The following is a 15095-nucleotide window of genomic DNA, read 5'->3' on the forward strand; positions in this document are numbered from 1 at the left end:
TGTCAAAAAAACAGAACACTAAAGTTTGTTGACTTCAAACAAAAGTTTATACCATATAAGAATCTTTATAATCATCTGACCTATAAAATTTTTTCCACACTTAATTTTTAAATAGGAATGTTCACTATAAATTTTAATGATGAAATTCTTAACATTTTTCTATTAAAATTAATATACTACAATGCTACTTCATCCAAAAAATCTGCTAGTTGATGATCACAGATGGTTTCTAAATGACACATCATAAAACTATCCAAGAACCAGTAATCTTCTGAGATATTGAAATGAGTCAGATAACAGGACTAATAATCTATTGCATAGTACTACTCCTTATTTCCATAATTACTGAAAAAGTATTAAATCACTTACATTTACTATCCAATCTTGGTGCTGTAAATAAACTTATTTTATCCATGAAAAAGCCAAATCAGAAAAGTAACATTTATGACCTCTAACAGACTCTGGGAAAATACTAGTTGCTGAATGCATATCAAAAGGTACTTTCAGGCCATCTCTTCTCCAAGCTTAAAATACATGTGCCTTGCGTTTTCAAAAAAAATAAAAGGCAGTTTGGGGGAAAAAAAGAAAGTGCAGAGCAATGAAAATTTATATTTGATGGACAGAAGTGTCCTTTTTTCCAAAGGCTAAAGCTTTCAAAGTTACTGGGCAGGAAACTTTGTATTTTTAAAAATTGTCTAGTATTGCAAGAAACAGCCAAGATTTAAAATCATTTTTAGATTTAGAAACCATCACAGAATTAGTCTGCAGGTAATCTTGTCCAAGGACATTCTACCATTTTTATTCTCACGGCCAACATAAGATTGTACTGTGCTTAAAACGAAGATCAATGCTTAACTTATCTAGAGGTCAGACTTCCAATAACCTTAATTATCCAGGACACAGCCACAAAACAGGAAGGGAAAAAAGCATTTGAGTAGCAAATGTTATCACAAAGCCCATGCACTTTATTTTATAGGAAAGGTGAAATCATCCTCAAGCTCTCACGAGGACAATTTTATTTAAAATAATTAAAAGCAGGAGGATACACACAGAGAGAACAGAAATGATAGCTGACAGCAGTGAGAACAGAAAGAAGAACAAAAAATGCAGACAGAAGAAATATAAAAGCATAGCAGTCTGGAGCCACTTGGTGTAGGGGCAAACAGCCATACACACCTCAAGAGTTCCTAAGGACATCACTGTATTATGCAGCAGTATAACTGATGTTCATAATGCTGTCTCTGAGTCATTAAAAAAAGGTTAAAATCAAGGAAATGAATATATTTTAAAATTTTAATTAAAAATGGTTAATATTTTTATAGAAACTTTAAACATGTAAGCCAGCTATCTGGAAGTTCACTTGTGAAAAACCTTCATATCCAACCAAGCCAAATTATAATAATATGAAACAGGAGAAATTAAAAGCAACCATTTGGATTTTCAGGTTTTATATATATATATATATATATATATGCATAGATATTTAAATCAATTATTCCCCATTTCGTTGGAATATACTTAAGAGCACCATGTTCTAAGCTCCTCTTTTTCTTTGTCTAAATAAGAAACATCCTAAAAGAACTAGGAGTGAGATGTCCTGGTTTAATTAAGCAAATAGATTAATGATATTAAGGATTGTACAATAGTACAAGAACGAGCTTGAATGTGAAAAAAAATCAGTAAACTAGCTTTGTTTTTTTTTTTTTTACAAATTCTTTTCAATAAGTTAACATGTAGTCATCTGCCCCTCCCATCATTCAGACATCTCAAATTGAATCTTAACATAACTTTCAATAGCCAGCTCTGTACGGTTCTCCCCCACTTCGAAAGTGGTTAAAAATGTCAGTAAGTCTTTAGCCACCCAATGACAAAACAAAAATCAAGACAAAACAAACAAAATTTTAAATCCTGTTAATGTGGTCAACTGGATTAGTGGATAGCGGGCCATCCAGCATCAGGAAGACCCGGTTTTAAGTCCTGCCTCTGTCACATACCAGTTGTGTGATGCAAGGCTAATCACTTAAATTGCAGCAACCCTCTAACAGGTAAGTTGTGTATCACCACTGATAGAAGGTTTCACACTAAGAGTATCCACAGGTCCAGACCAAAATTAAAACAAACAAAACAAAAACTTCCCTCCCTCAGAAAAATCCGCCTCAAGCCCTAGTCAGTTTAGTTTGTAAAATGAAAATGGCTGATTGGCATTAGAAACATCAGAGAAAAGACGACAAAGAAAGAGACCCTCTAATTTCTTCAGGTATCTTTGCATTTATATTAAATACATTTTGGTTTGGGGCTTTGAAACATTCACAGAATCACAGAAGCTCAGAGCTTCAGAGATCTGAGGTCATTTAATCCAATTTATTCATGAAAAGGAATTCTTTGAACATCCAGAAGTGGTCATCTAGTCTCCACTTGCAGATCTCTAAGTGATCCATTCCAATCTATCCTAAGAAGTATTTATCAAGAGCTTATGAGGTGCTTGGCGTTAAGTACTAGAGTTACAAAACCAAAAAAAGGCTTATCCTCAAGGAGATGACATTCTCTTGGTGAGATGAGAGATGTAAACAGATAAATCTATACCAATAATCAGAGAAGAAGGCAGTTAAACACTAAAAATTAGACCCTGATGATTAGCAGGATCACAAAAGCAGGAACTCCGTAAGAGGTGGCCCAGAAATGGAGTCTTCCAGGAAGCTTGAGGCTCTAAGAGGAGGCATCAAAGGCAGCCTATTCAAAGGTTCAGAGGCAAGAGATGGAGTGCAGAACTGAATGAAATGTAGAGCACAGGAAGCAAAGTCATGTATAATAAGCCTAGAAAAGTTGGCTAGAATCAGATTATGGAAAGTCAATCTAAGAAGTCTGCATTTTATCCTAGAGGCATTCAAGGTTCTTGGGCAGGTGAGTAAAATGATCAAATTATGTCTATTACCTCAGCAAAAATAGAGCTGTCTGGAGATAGGGTGGCTCTGGGGGGAGGGGAGAGGAATAATGAGTTCTATTGTGGATATGTGGAATCTGAGATACCTACAGTGCATCCAGTGACAAAGGCTAATAGACAATTGGTGATAGGGGCTGGAGCCACAAAGCCATACTTGTAGAGATGAAAACTGAACCAAAGGGAGGTAGAAAACATTACTGAGGAAGGGATATAGAACAGAAGACCCAGCATAGTTTTGGGGAACATCCATGACTATGGAGTGGGTACCCCCCTTAGTCAAGATTTTTTCAAGGCCTGTTAATTTCACCTTTGCAACATCTCTTGATTATTACAACAGCTGCTGGTGGGTCAGCCTGCCTCAAGTCTCTCCCCACTCCAATCCATCCTCCATTCAGTCACCAAAGGGATTTTCCTAAAGTACAAGTCCAACCATGTCACCCTCTCTCCCTTAATAAGCTTCAGTGGCTTTCTACTGCCTCCGGGAGCAAATACAAAATGCTGTTTGGCATTCAAAACTTCATAATCTGGCCACCCTCCTACCTTTCCAGTCTTCTTGCACTTTACTCTCTGACATGCGTTCTTCCATTCAGTGACACTGGCCTCCTGCACATTCCACTACAAGACATTCCACCTCTCAGCTCTGGGCATTTTCTCTACCTATCTCCTGAGCCTGGAATTCCCTTCCTCCTCTGCTCCAACTACTGACCAAACTGGCTTCCTTTAAGTCCCAAATAAAAACCCACCTTCTACCGAAGGACTTCCACAACCCCTCTTAACTCTAGCATCTTCCTTCTGTTAATTATTTCCTGTTTATCCCGTGTATATAGCTTGCTTCATCTGTATTTATTGGCTTGTTGTCTTCCCCTTTAGACTGTAAGCTCCTTGAGGCCAGAGATTGTCTTTTGCCTCTTTTTGCAACACTAGCTAATTTAGCACAGTGTCTGGCACATAGTAGGCACTTAATAAACGTTGACTGATCGATCGACTGGTCCCGCAAAGTAGACTAAGAACAATCAGAAAGGTAGGAGATCCATGTCACAAAAACCCAGCGAGAAGAAATTACCCAGGAAGAAGAGATGTGTTCAAAAGTACTACAGAAATACGAGAAAAATTTTCAGCAATATGATGATCTAAGACAATTCCAAAAGACTCATTATGGAAAATGCTATCCACATCCAGAGAAAGAACCATGGAGTCTGAATGCAGATCAAAGTTTATTCTTTTCTCTCTCTCTCTCTTTTTTTCTTCCTCGTGGTTTTTCCCTTTTGTTCCGATTCTTCTTTCACAACATGACTAATGTGGAAATATGTTTAATGGGACTATGCATGTATAGCCTACATCAGATTGCTTTCTGTCTTGAGGAGGGGGGAGGAGAGGGAGGAAAAAATTTGTAACTCAAAATCTTATAAAAGTGAATGTTGAATAATAAATAAATAAATGTATATTTTAAAAAAAGTATGAGGAAAGACAATCATATCGAGCAGGTGAGAGATTGTTATGGCAACTCTGCAGAGAGCAGTTTTAGCTAAGTCATGATGTCAGAAACCAGATTGGACTGGGATGTGGAGGAGGAGATAAAATGGTGGTAACTAAAGTGGAAGGCTTTTAATAGAAGGTTGGCTACAAAAGGGAAGAGAAATTCAGGAAAGTATCTTGAGGGGACAGAAGTTAAGGTTTTTTTTAAGGATGGGGGAGATGTGGATGTATTTGTAAGAGGTAGTTAGGGAAAGCTTAAAGAAGAGAGGAAGAAGAAGTCTGAAGGAGGAAGCTGCTAGAGGAGGCAGAAAAGTAGGCGATCAGGGCACAAGCAGAATGACTGGCCTTGTGATGAAAAAGAGACTTCTTCATCAGACACTAAAGCACAGAAAACGAGAATGTAGTATACTGTCCAGGGAATTTAATATATTGGACAGGGGGAAGGAACTTATGATGCATAGCTTTTATTTTTTTCAGAAAAGCCATTAGTCAAATCTGCTGACATAGAGTACAGCCTGGAGAAGGAGACATGGCTGACCTAGGCATCCTCCTTCAAAAGAGGTTTTGAAAGGAGCTGTCTAATTAGAGGGAACAGCTAAAGGGGCAGAGGAAATCCTCCAATGTGTAAATTCCAGGGCTGCAGTGAGCTTCCAGGATGAAAGGGCTTCTGGTCCACAGGAAACAAAGGCTGGAGTTAAGTCTAGAGAGGAGTGAGAGTAATTAGTTGATATACCTGGAAAGAGTGAACCTCTCAAGCGATAACAGCAGAAGGAGGGTCCAGAAGTAGCAGGGGGAAGCAAGGAGTACATATGTACACCTTGGTATTTTCCTGGTCCCGCGTGTTGTCAGGGAAGGAGAATGAAAAGCAGCATATCCGGTACTGGAGAGGGCAATCTACTGGGTAGACTGGAATATACATCATATAAGAGGAATAATGTATAATCAGTTTGGAAGGATAGGTTAGAATCAGACCCTTTATCCTACTAGTCACAGAAAACCATTGAGACTTCTTGATCAGAGGACAGCATGGTCAGACTTATGGTTTAGGAATAGAAGATTTTTTCTCCCCCCTTCCTTTTCTTCTTCTACCTTGAAGGCCATGTCAACTATAAGGTTCCTTGGTCTTCTTCCCCATAGCAGCCACAACTGATTTCTCCTTCCTTGGATATTTAATGCCATTCTACTATAGAAGAAAGGAAGAGGAAGGGCAATGGATTTGAAGTCAGAGGGCATAGGTTTGAGTAACGGCTCTGTTCCTTACTTCCAGTGTGACCTCAGATGCATCACTTCTTTGAATCTTAGTTTCCTCATCTGTAAAATTAAGAGGCAAGACTGGAGCATCTCTAAGATCTCTTCCCACTCTAAATCCTTTTTGATTCCATGTGAACTATTCCTGAGCACACAGAATTCATGTGATCAAAGAATCACAGATGTAGAAGTGAAAGAGACTTCAGAAGCCATCTAGTTCAACTCCATAATTTATATATAAGAAAACAGGCCCAGAGCCAGTGCCTTGCCAAAGATTACATAAGATAGTAGGGATCAGAGATTCAAATGAACAAGCATTTATTAAGTAATTTTTATGTGCCAGGCATTGTATTAAGTATGAGGGATACAAACCACTGCCTCCTTCACCTCTGAAACCATTCCTGTCTTCAAGGAGCTTACAGTCTAGTGAGGTACAAACAAGAAATATATGGAGGATAAATTGGGGGTAGCCTTAAAGAGAAGGCATTAAGATTAAGAAAGACTGAGAAAGGCTTCTTACAGAAGGTGTAATGTAGGCTGAGATTTGAAAGCCAAGGAAACCAGGAGGTGCATATGAGTAGGGAAAGAGTTCTAGGTATGGGAAGAAAATCAATGAAAATACAGAGTTGGGGGATGGAGGGTCTTATGTGAGGAAAACAGGGAAGCCAGAGTCACTGGATTACAGAGTATACATGGAAGAGTGTAAGGTTTAAGAAATTGGGAAAGGTAGGCAGTAGACAGGTTATGAAGAGCTTTGAACACCATTTTATATCTGACCCCGGAGGTAACAGGGAACCACTGGAGTTTGTTTAATAGGGGAATGAAATGGTCAGACTTATGCTTTATGAAGATCCCTCTGACAGCTGAATGGAGAATGGACTGGAGTGGGGAAAGACTTGAGGTGGGGAGACCAAACACCTCGATCCTAGACTATTGCAATAGTCTAGGATCGAGGTGTTATGTAACTGCACTGGGTTAGTGGAAGTGTCAGAGAGAAGAGGATATATTTGTGAGATGTGACAAAGGTAAAATAGACAGGTCTTGGCCACAGATACGTGTAGGGGATGAGACAGTGAGGAGCTGAGGATAATACCTAGGTTGCAAGCCTGGGGAACTAGGAGAATGGTGTTATCCTCTATAGTAACAGAAAAGTTAGGACGAGTGGAGGGTTTAGGTAGAAATATAATGAGTTCATTTTAGACATGTTGAGTTTAAGATGTCAATGGGACATCTAGTTTGAAATGTCTAATACAGCAACTGGAGATGAGACTGGAGGTTGTTGGAAAAGAGGTTAGGGCTGGAAAAGTAGATTCAAACATTGTTAGCATTGAGATGATAATGAATTCACGGGTACTGATGAGAAAATAAAACGAAACGGTATAGAGGGAGAAGAGAAAAGAGCCGAAGATAAAGCCCTTTGGGACAGCCATGGTTAGTATATATGATTTGAATAAAGATCCAGTGAAGGAGACTAAGGAAGAGTGGTCAGGTAGGTAGTTAGGAGGAGAATCAGGGAAGAGTACTGTGTAATGAAAAGCTAGAGAGAAGAATATATCAAGGAAAAGAGTGTAAATGACACGGTCAAAGGCTGCAGAGCAGTCAAGAAGGAGGAGGATTGAAAAAACGGTCATTAGATTAGGTGATTAAGAAGAGAACAATTTTGGCTGAATAATGAAGTTGGAAGGCATGCTTTAAAGAGGTAAGAAGAGAGTGAGATGAAAGGAAGTAGAAGCACCTATTATAAACAGCCTTCTCAAAGAGTTTAGTCACAAAGGGAGGAAAAATATTAGATGATGGGAGATGGACAGACCAAGTGAGGGGTTTTTTGAAGATGAGGAAGACATGGGCATGTTTGTGGGAAGCCAGAAGAAAAGAAAAAAATTGATAGTGAGAGAGCTGGGATGAGAGAGGGGGCAATCTGCTAGAGTAGATAGGATGGAATGAGATCACGAGTGCATGTAGAAGAGTATGCCCTGATGGGAAAAAGGACCATTTTATTATGTGAGATAAGAGTAAAGAAAGAGATAATGGCAGAAAGCATCTGGGTGATGGGAGAGGAAGGGAGAAGAGGGAGTTCTTGGAGAATGGTTTCAATATTTTCAGTAAAATATAAGGCAAAGTTCTCAAACGAGAGGGTCAGGGAAGAGGGACAAATGAGAGATTTGAGGAAGAATGAAAAGATTTGGAAGAGCCACTGTAAAGAGTGGAACAGTGACTTAATGTGGGAGGTATAAAAAGACTGTCTTGTAGCAGTGCGGGCCCAAGTGAAGTCATAAAACAAATTTTCAGTGGACCAAGTCAACATGGTTTTGTGATTTTTTTCCAGCTTTGTTCAGCAGGATGTAGGTAGGAGTGAAAGGCAGTGGGTAGTGGGAGTGACCTAACATTGAGGCTTGGCATGGCAAGATTGGCCAAATGAAAAGGTTATCAGGGAATCAGGAGAAGAAGAGGGCATAGAGTTGTATTGGTTCACATCTGGATCAAGATGGGGAAGAAAAGAGAATATAGCTAGAACAGATGTGAAAGAACTAGTAAAGAACCAAGGGGTCAAGAGATTGGAGGTCATGTTGTAAGCAAAGAACAGGGCTTGGGGTTGCAAAGCAGAAGGAGATGACAGACTGTGATGAGATCAGGGAATTTCAGAGTTCACGAATATGGAAGTGACACATGTGAAGGTGATAGCAAGATCAAGGGTATGACCTCATGTGTGGTTAAGTGGGATGGAGGAGTAGGTCATGTTCAACGACTAAGTTGAGGATGCTTCAGTGAATATATGTTGAAGTCCCATAACATGAGGGCATTTTTACACATAATGAAAATGATGTTAAGATTTGAACCCAAATACTATGCTCTTTCCACTGCTGTTCTAAGCTTCCTTGAGAATTCGCTAATTAGTTTTCTTTAATCTTGCTTGTTTACTTGTTTTTATTAGGCATAACATAATTTCTGTTTACAAAAAAACCATAATGAATAGGGATCATTAGGAATAGGGATCATAGCACAGTGACTAGCTTTATAATTTCTTTTAGCTTAGTCTTCCCATCGTCAAACAAATGTATTATATACAATTTATTCCAGAGGGTTAACACTTGGAGAAATATGGTCAACACCAATCAAAATCACTTGGAAGTAATTACCCCATTTTCATTCACATATTAGCATATATTCAAATAGCATATATATATATATATATATACACATACATCTACATATAAATGTAAAATGTGCAAGGATACATATATTTATTTACATGGATGTTTTTATAAATTACAATAATTTTTAAAAGACTTTTTATCAAAGTGTTATTAAACAAAAGAACGTATAAGGGAACTGATTTTTTTTAAAGGAAAATACACAAAGACTTCCTGATCCATGTGTTATCTATCAAATTAGCAGCCACTTTATCTTTTACTGTTTTACGTAGAAACAAGAGTCACTCAACAGCCAGTATGTTAAAAACAGGGGCAGCTAGGTGGCGCAGTGAGTAGAGCACTGAGTTCAAATATGACCTCAGACACTCGACACACTTACTAGCTGTGTGACCTTGGGCAAGTCTCTTAACCCCAATTGCCCTGCCTTCCTCCCTCTAAAAAAAAAAAACCCGAAACCAACAATAACGACACAACAGACTATAATTTACCATATCTGGTGACTGCATTTTTGCAGTAATTTTAAAAAGCCAAATTCTAGGATTTAAATGACTTCCTTAAAAGAAAAACCTCTCCCACTAAAATTCCTAAACAATTTGAAAATGTTCAAAAAAATTCCATAAAAGCAGCACAATCTCTGAATTCCCTCTTGGGGTAAAAGAAAAAGGTTTCATGATAAAAAAATAATAGCTTTTTCCCCACTCACAAAATAAAATCTTTATCTGGCTATAGGTTTCTGGTTTATTTTTTATTCATTAATGACCCTGGAGCTTCTGTGACCTCTAAACATTTATACTCTTAGGAAGGCATAGAACAAAGAACATTCTCTCTAGCATCTAGATTTAAGCATCTCAGAGGGCCTCCTTACTCTGTTCTCTAAAAGACGGACATTCTTCCCACCTTTCTCCAACAATGTTTGTGAATTAGCACATTCATTCCATACTTACAAGCATTTATTATATACAACATTCTGTGTTCAACACTGAGGGAATTTGTGTATTAAAGGGAAAATAAGCAAGCATCCTTTAAAAAAAGACACCACCTATTTCAAAATGCTACTGAGGGCTTAAAGGAGTTAAGATAATGCGTGAATGATACCTACACTAACAAAATCTTGGATCTCTGAAGTACTTAAGTACAACACTGCTTTAAATGGCGTCTTGCTTATATTAGTTATTACTTTTATTTACTGGCTTGAAAATCTTCCTTTTGTTTGGGTCTGTGATTTCAGAATTTTATGGAGCTCCCCACAGAGGAAACTCTGTCTATCAATTCAGATTAGTGATTGTTTCACAATTTACAGTTACAGAGAACTTGCTTGAATCACTGACCTCCTTTTGTCAATAGTTTTTGAAAGTCACATTTTAGGATGTAAATGCCTTCCTTAAAAGAAAAATCTTGCAGAACTCACTTGTCAGGGTCATAGAGCCAGGAGAGGTTAGTCTAGGGACTTGAAGCCATGCCTTCCTGACTCTGAAGCTAGTTCTCTATGCAACATACTTCACAGTTTTAAAATATACTGGTCAAGAAATAAAATGAGGTCTCAATAAAACTTCGGTGTTTGAAATGACATTACCCAGATTTTAAAGCAACATAAGAAATTACCTAATTAAAAGATCACTTCTTTTCTTCAGAAATAAAATAGTTGCTCTGTTGGGGCTTGGGGGATAGAATATGTCTAACTCTCCCTCTAGCATGCCTTTCTCCCCCCACCTGGCATGTAAAATAAATTCTAGGTAATCTGAAGAAGCTAACAGCACTTTGAGTTGGGAAGGTCAGGGAAGGCTTCATAGAGGAGGAAACACTTGTATTGACACTTGAAGACAGAGAAGCATTTTGAAAGGCTAAGATAAGGTTCATTCTAGCCATGGAGGATGGTTTTTATGAAGAAGCAGGAGATGGAATGTCAAATTTAGGTAATAGTAATCTAGTTTGTCTAGAATACAAGATACACACACACACACACACACACACACACACACACACGGAGTAATAAGAAAATAGGCAAACAGAAGCCAAACTGGGGAAGACCTTAAATGCTAGCATTGTAAAGAACGTAAATAGTTTGTATTTTTATTCATGAAACAACGAAGAATCACTGCAGGTTTCTGACCACAGGAGTGATAAAGTCACTCTTAGGAAGATTATTTTGACAGCTGTTTGGAGGATGGATTGGAGAATGAGGAGATGGGAGACAAAAGAGGACAAAGAGCTAGTTACAATACACCAGATGAGAAGTGGAAAGGTGGGTAGACAGAAGGGGAGTAGCATCCTATTCTCAATCTCTTCTAAAATGCATTATGATATTGATTGTCCTTGTATTTTTATCATGGCTTTAAACTTGTTTTTAAATGCAGTTAGTGTCAACATTTTTTTCTAGACCTATGTCATGAAACTTTGACTCTTATTTCACAGTGTAGTTTTGATGGGGGCATTTTCTTACTTTTGCAGGGCAGAAATAGGAATAAGTTTCATTAAATCAGGCAATCATGTAATTAAAATTAATTAGTAATCAATACTGGCAACTGATTGGATATAGGAGGGAGGTGGGGTAAAAAAAGTAAAAAATGACTCTGATTTTATAACCCTTGGTGATGAAAACTGTAACATCTCAACAGATACAGAGAATCTCAAGTAAAGGTGAGTCTGGAGGAAAAGAGCACGGTGAACAGGAAAGAATTCTGGATTTAGAGTCAGAAGACCTGGATTTGAATCCCTTTTTTGTCATTTGTAACCGGGGTCATCACCATGGAAAAGTCACTTAATACTTCTGAGCCTCAGTTATTCCAGCTGGAAAAAAGAGGGGGTGACCTAGATGACTTATAGGGGTCACTTCTATGAGTATTACAAACTGCCTATTGAACATTTCACACCAGCTATCCTTTAGGCACCTCAAATCCAACTGGTCTAAAATACAAGTCATTATTTACTTTATCTTGCTCAGGCTCAGACCTGCCACATCACTTGCTAGTCATCTTCGTGCCTTATCAGCTGTCCTCAAACTTCTACCTCTGACCTGGAACTCCAACTCCCACCCTGGGCCTTTGGACTGGTGAGCAATCACTAGATCTTGCAGGGATGACATTTTCTCCCCACTATCTATCTACTCCATATCTTCTTCCCAAGCCCTCAACTTCAAGCCCAATACATCTTCCAATTCCAAACCAATACCACCATATCTGAAAAGGACGTGCCAATCAATCGCCCTATGACTCCCTATCACTATTCCCCTGAATTTCCGGTCCAAAACACTTGGTGCAGGTCATGACTTGTCAGCGTGTTGTCTTCCCCTAATAAGTTAACTACCTGAAGGCAAGATCTACCTTGCTTGCTTGCATTTGTATACTCAACACAGTATAGCACAGTGCTTGATACATAGTAAGCACTTAATAAATATTCATTCATTCACTTTTGCCCCCAAACTCCTGATTTCTCCCTAATTTCACTATTTTTGTCAAGGTACCATCAACCTCCCAGTCAACCAATGTTAGAAACCTGAGTGTCCTCCTTGGCTCCTCATTCTCCCTCACTCCACTTACCTAATCATTTGCCAAATCCTGTCATTTTATCAACATGTCTTTTACTTATATACCACCCTCCTTGTTTATACTTTCATCATCACTTGCTTGTACTGCGAAAAAAAAAAAGAACTTTCTAATTTTTCTTCCTGACTCAAGTCTCTCTTCTTTCTCATTTATCCTCCCCAGTTACCAAAACTCTGACCACGTCATTACTCTACTAAATAAGCTCCAATAGCTAGTTTCAATTACCTCTAAAATCAAATATAGCCTCATTAGTTTGTCCTTTAAAGCCTTTTAGACTCTGACCCTGGAATCTTCCTTTCCAGCAATATTATACATTACTCCTGTCCACACATTCTATAGTCCAGTTAAACTGGTCTTCCTGCAGTTCCTCAAAAGCAATACTCCATTCTACCTTTGTGCCTTTTGTATTGGTTATCTATCCTCCTATGCCAAAAGGTATCCTCTTCTCATTTCTACTTCTTAAATCTCTAGTTTCCTTTAAGACTTAGTTTACTGTCTTCTTCTTGGTTTCCTTTATATTCCTATGTATTTTATTTTATGCATTTAAAAACACGAGAAGGAGGTCCACAAATTTCATTAGACTGCCAAGGAGGTACAAGACACAAAAAAGCTAAGAATCTCTGTCCCATGTGAATTGTTTCCTGAACCCACTAACTGCTAGTTCATTCCCCCACAAAAAAATTATCTTGTATGTAACTCTGTATATATTTTCTGCATAACTAAATACTTCAGGTTATCTTCCCCTTCCTCCTTTATCTTTTTTCCCCTAGCACCCAGCACAGTGTCTGGCACATAACAGACACTTAATGAAAGCATGGACTGATTGAGTGCTATTCTGGACACAGTGAATTTGGGCCACAGTTTGGATGGCCTAGCCAGCATGCACGTGCCCATCAAATATAAAATCTAAAAATTTCACTACAACTTCTAGGACATCCTGGATATGCATATGTGTGTACACACACACACACACACACACACACACGCACACACTCTTCTGTGTGAAGATAATTAAACCCATAGGAGAGGATGAGATCATCAAGGGAGACTGCAGAGAGAAGAAAAGGCAGCTCAGGATACAGACTTAGTTTTTCTCTTTCTATGAGGCTGAAATCTGAGTCTTATGCATAGACACACCCTTCCCAGTATTACCGAATGCTTACAGAAAATTACGTCTGTTGGAACAACACAACAGGCACCTCCATAGAAAGAGTGTTATAAACGGAACAGAAAGCCAACTGATCTTCAAAGGAGGGAACACTAAATTAGAGTTCATTTTATATTCTCTTTCTTGTCTTCGGCAGCTGGTCAGATGACATTATAATGGGGCTTTGCTATGTTACAGAAGGATTTGGACATAATATATTAATGATGCTTTTGTCAAGTAATGTTAAACAAGGCAAAGCTATGCACATAGGATGTTAATTCTTTATGGTTACACAACTTATATTCACTAAAAAAATTTATTTCAATATTATTTTCCTGTTTTAAAAAAAGGCAAAAGTATATCTTAATAATAATATCTAAAGTATAAGAAGGACTACTATGAGTTTTGGAAAGAGTACTAGATCTGAAATCAGAAGACATGACTTTACTTTAGGCAGGTCATTTAACCTCTCTTTGACTCAGTTTCCCCATCTGAAAAACAAAGGAGTTGGACTAGAGGACATCCAATATCTCTCTCCATCTTAAAGTCCTATCATATTCACCCTTAAGGAAAGCACAAGTGGAAATAGATTTCAGGAGGTCACAGGGTCCCCTCAACAGCCAATATTTAAAAGAGGATTGATAAATATCCAACTAGTTTAGTTCACAATGAGGCAGCCAGGTGGTGCAGTAGATAGAGCTCTGGTCCCGGAGTCAAAAGACTTGAGTTTAAATCTAACCCCAGACACTTATCAGCTGTGTGACTCTGGGCAAGTCACTTAACTTCTGTTTCTCTCAATTTCCTCAACTGTAAAATGTGGATAATAATAGCACCTACTTTGCAGAGGGGGAGAATCAAGCGACTGATCAGAGTGGGAGTGCAGAGATTGCTTTGCTGACACTGAGGCAAGGTTCTCTTGCTTTGCCTTGCTTGGATCTGTGTAGCGGTCCTGCTTGGTGGTTCTTGGGAGAGGAGGAGCACTGGGGTGGCAGAATGTTGTGGTGGCTATGGAGATGGAGTCCTCCTCGTGGTTACACGGCACAAAGGCATGCCTTCACTCACAGACTAGAGCACAGGCCAGGAGAGGAGCATCATACCACCACAGAATAGAAGTAACTCTGAAAACAGCAGTGTAAAACCCCTGAAGCTTGGGACAAAGCACTCTCTACTCTGAAAGCAGTCATACTCTGACAAAAAGCCTAAAATATCTACTAAAAAATAACTGCTACAACAAGCTTCTGGCCATCAATTGGAGAAATGATGAGGATTAAAAAGAAACATAAGAGCTTCCTATAATAATAGCTAAATGGTAATATTAAGTAGTCACTTGTAAAATCTAAACTTCCTGGAATCATGAGCTCATAATCTTTATTAACCACAGTCTTGCTGAAATTACTGTACATTACACTTCCCAAAACTATACTTGAAACAAATACAGAAGGGGAAATACACTATAGAAATTAAATTGTTCAATCCCATAATTTGTTAAACATTCTTATTTAGAAGTCATTTGAAAACTCTCAAACTCCAGTGTTAGAAATAGACCACTTCTTTCTCTATTCAGGGTTTCTCCTTACTGGGACATAATG

At 38.4% G+C, this 15095-nt stretch overlaps 1 protein-coding gene across 7 annotated transcripts in view; it reads right to left on the bottom strand.

Moving 5' to 3' along the window:
* The window catches only part of OSBPL1A (oxysterol binding protein like 1A), a 338964-nt gene that overhangs the window by 46549 nt on the left and 277320 nt on the right, over positions 1 to 15095 (bottom strand). Inside the window, exon 1 of one of the 7 annotated variants that reach the window (XM_036756486.1) lies at positions 1177 to 1213. The exons of the other annotated variants lie outside the window; for them this stretch is intronic. The gene's annotated coding sequence lies outside the window, so the exon portion shown is untranslated. Of the gene's footprint in view, positions 1 to 1176; positions 1214 to 15095 lie in introns of those variants that run through there. 7 annotated transcript variants of the gene reach the window in all.

This window comes from Trichosurus vulpecula, chromosome 1, assembly GCF_011100635.1.
Source record: "Trichosurus vulpecula isolate mTriVul1 chromosome 1, mTriVul1.pri, whole genome shotgun sequence".
Classification (NCBI taxonomy): domain Eukaryota; kingdom Metazoa; phylum Chordata; class Mammalia; order Diprotodontia; family Phalangeridae; genus Trichosurus; species Trichosurus vulpecula.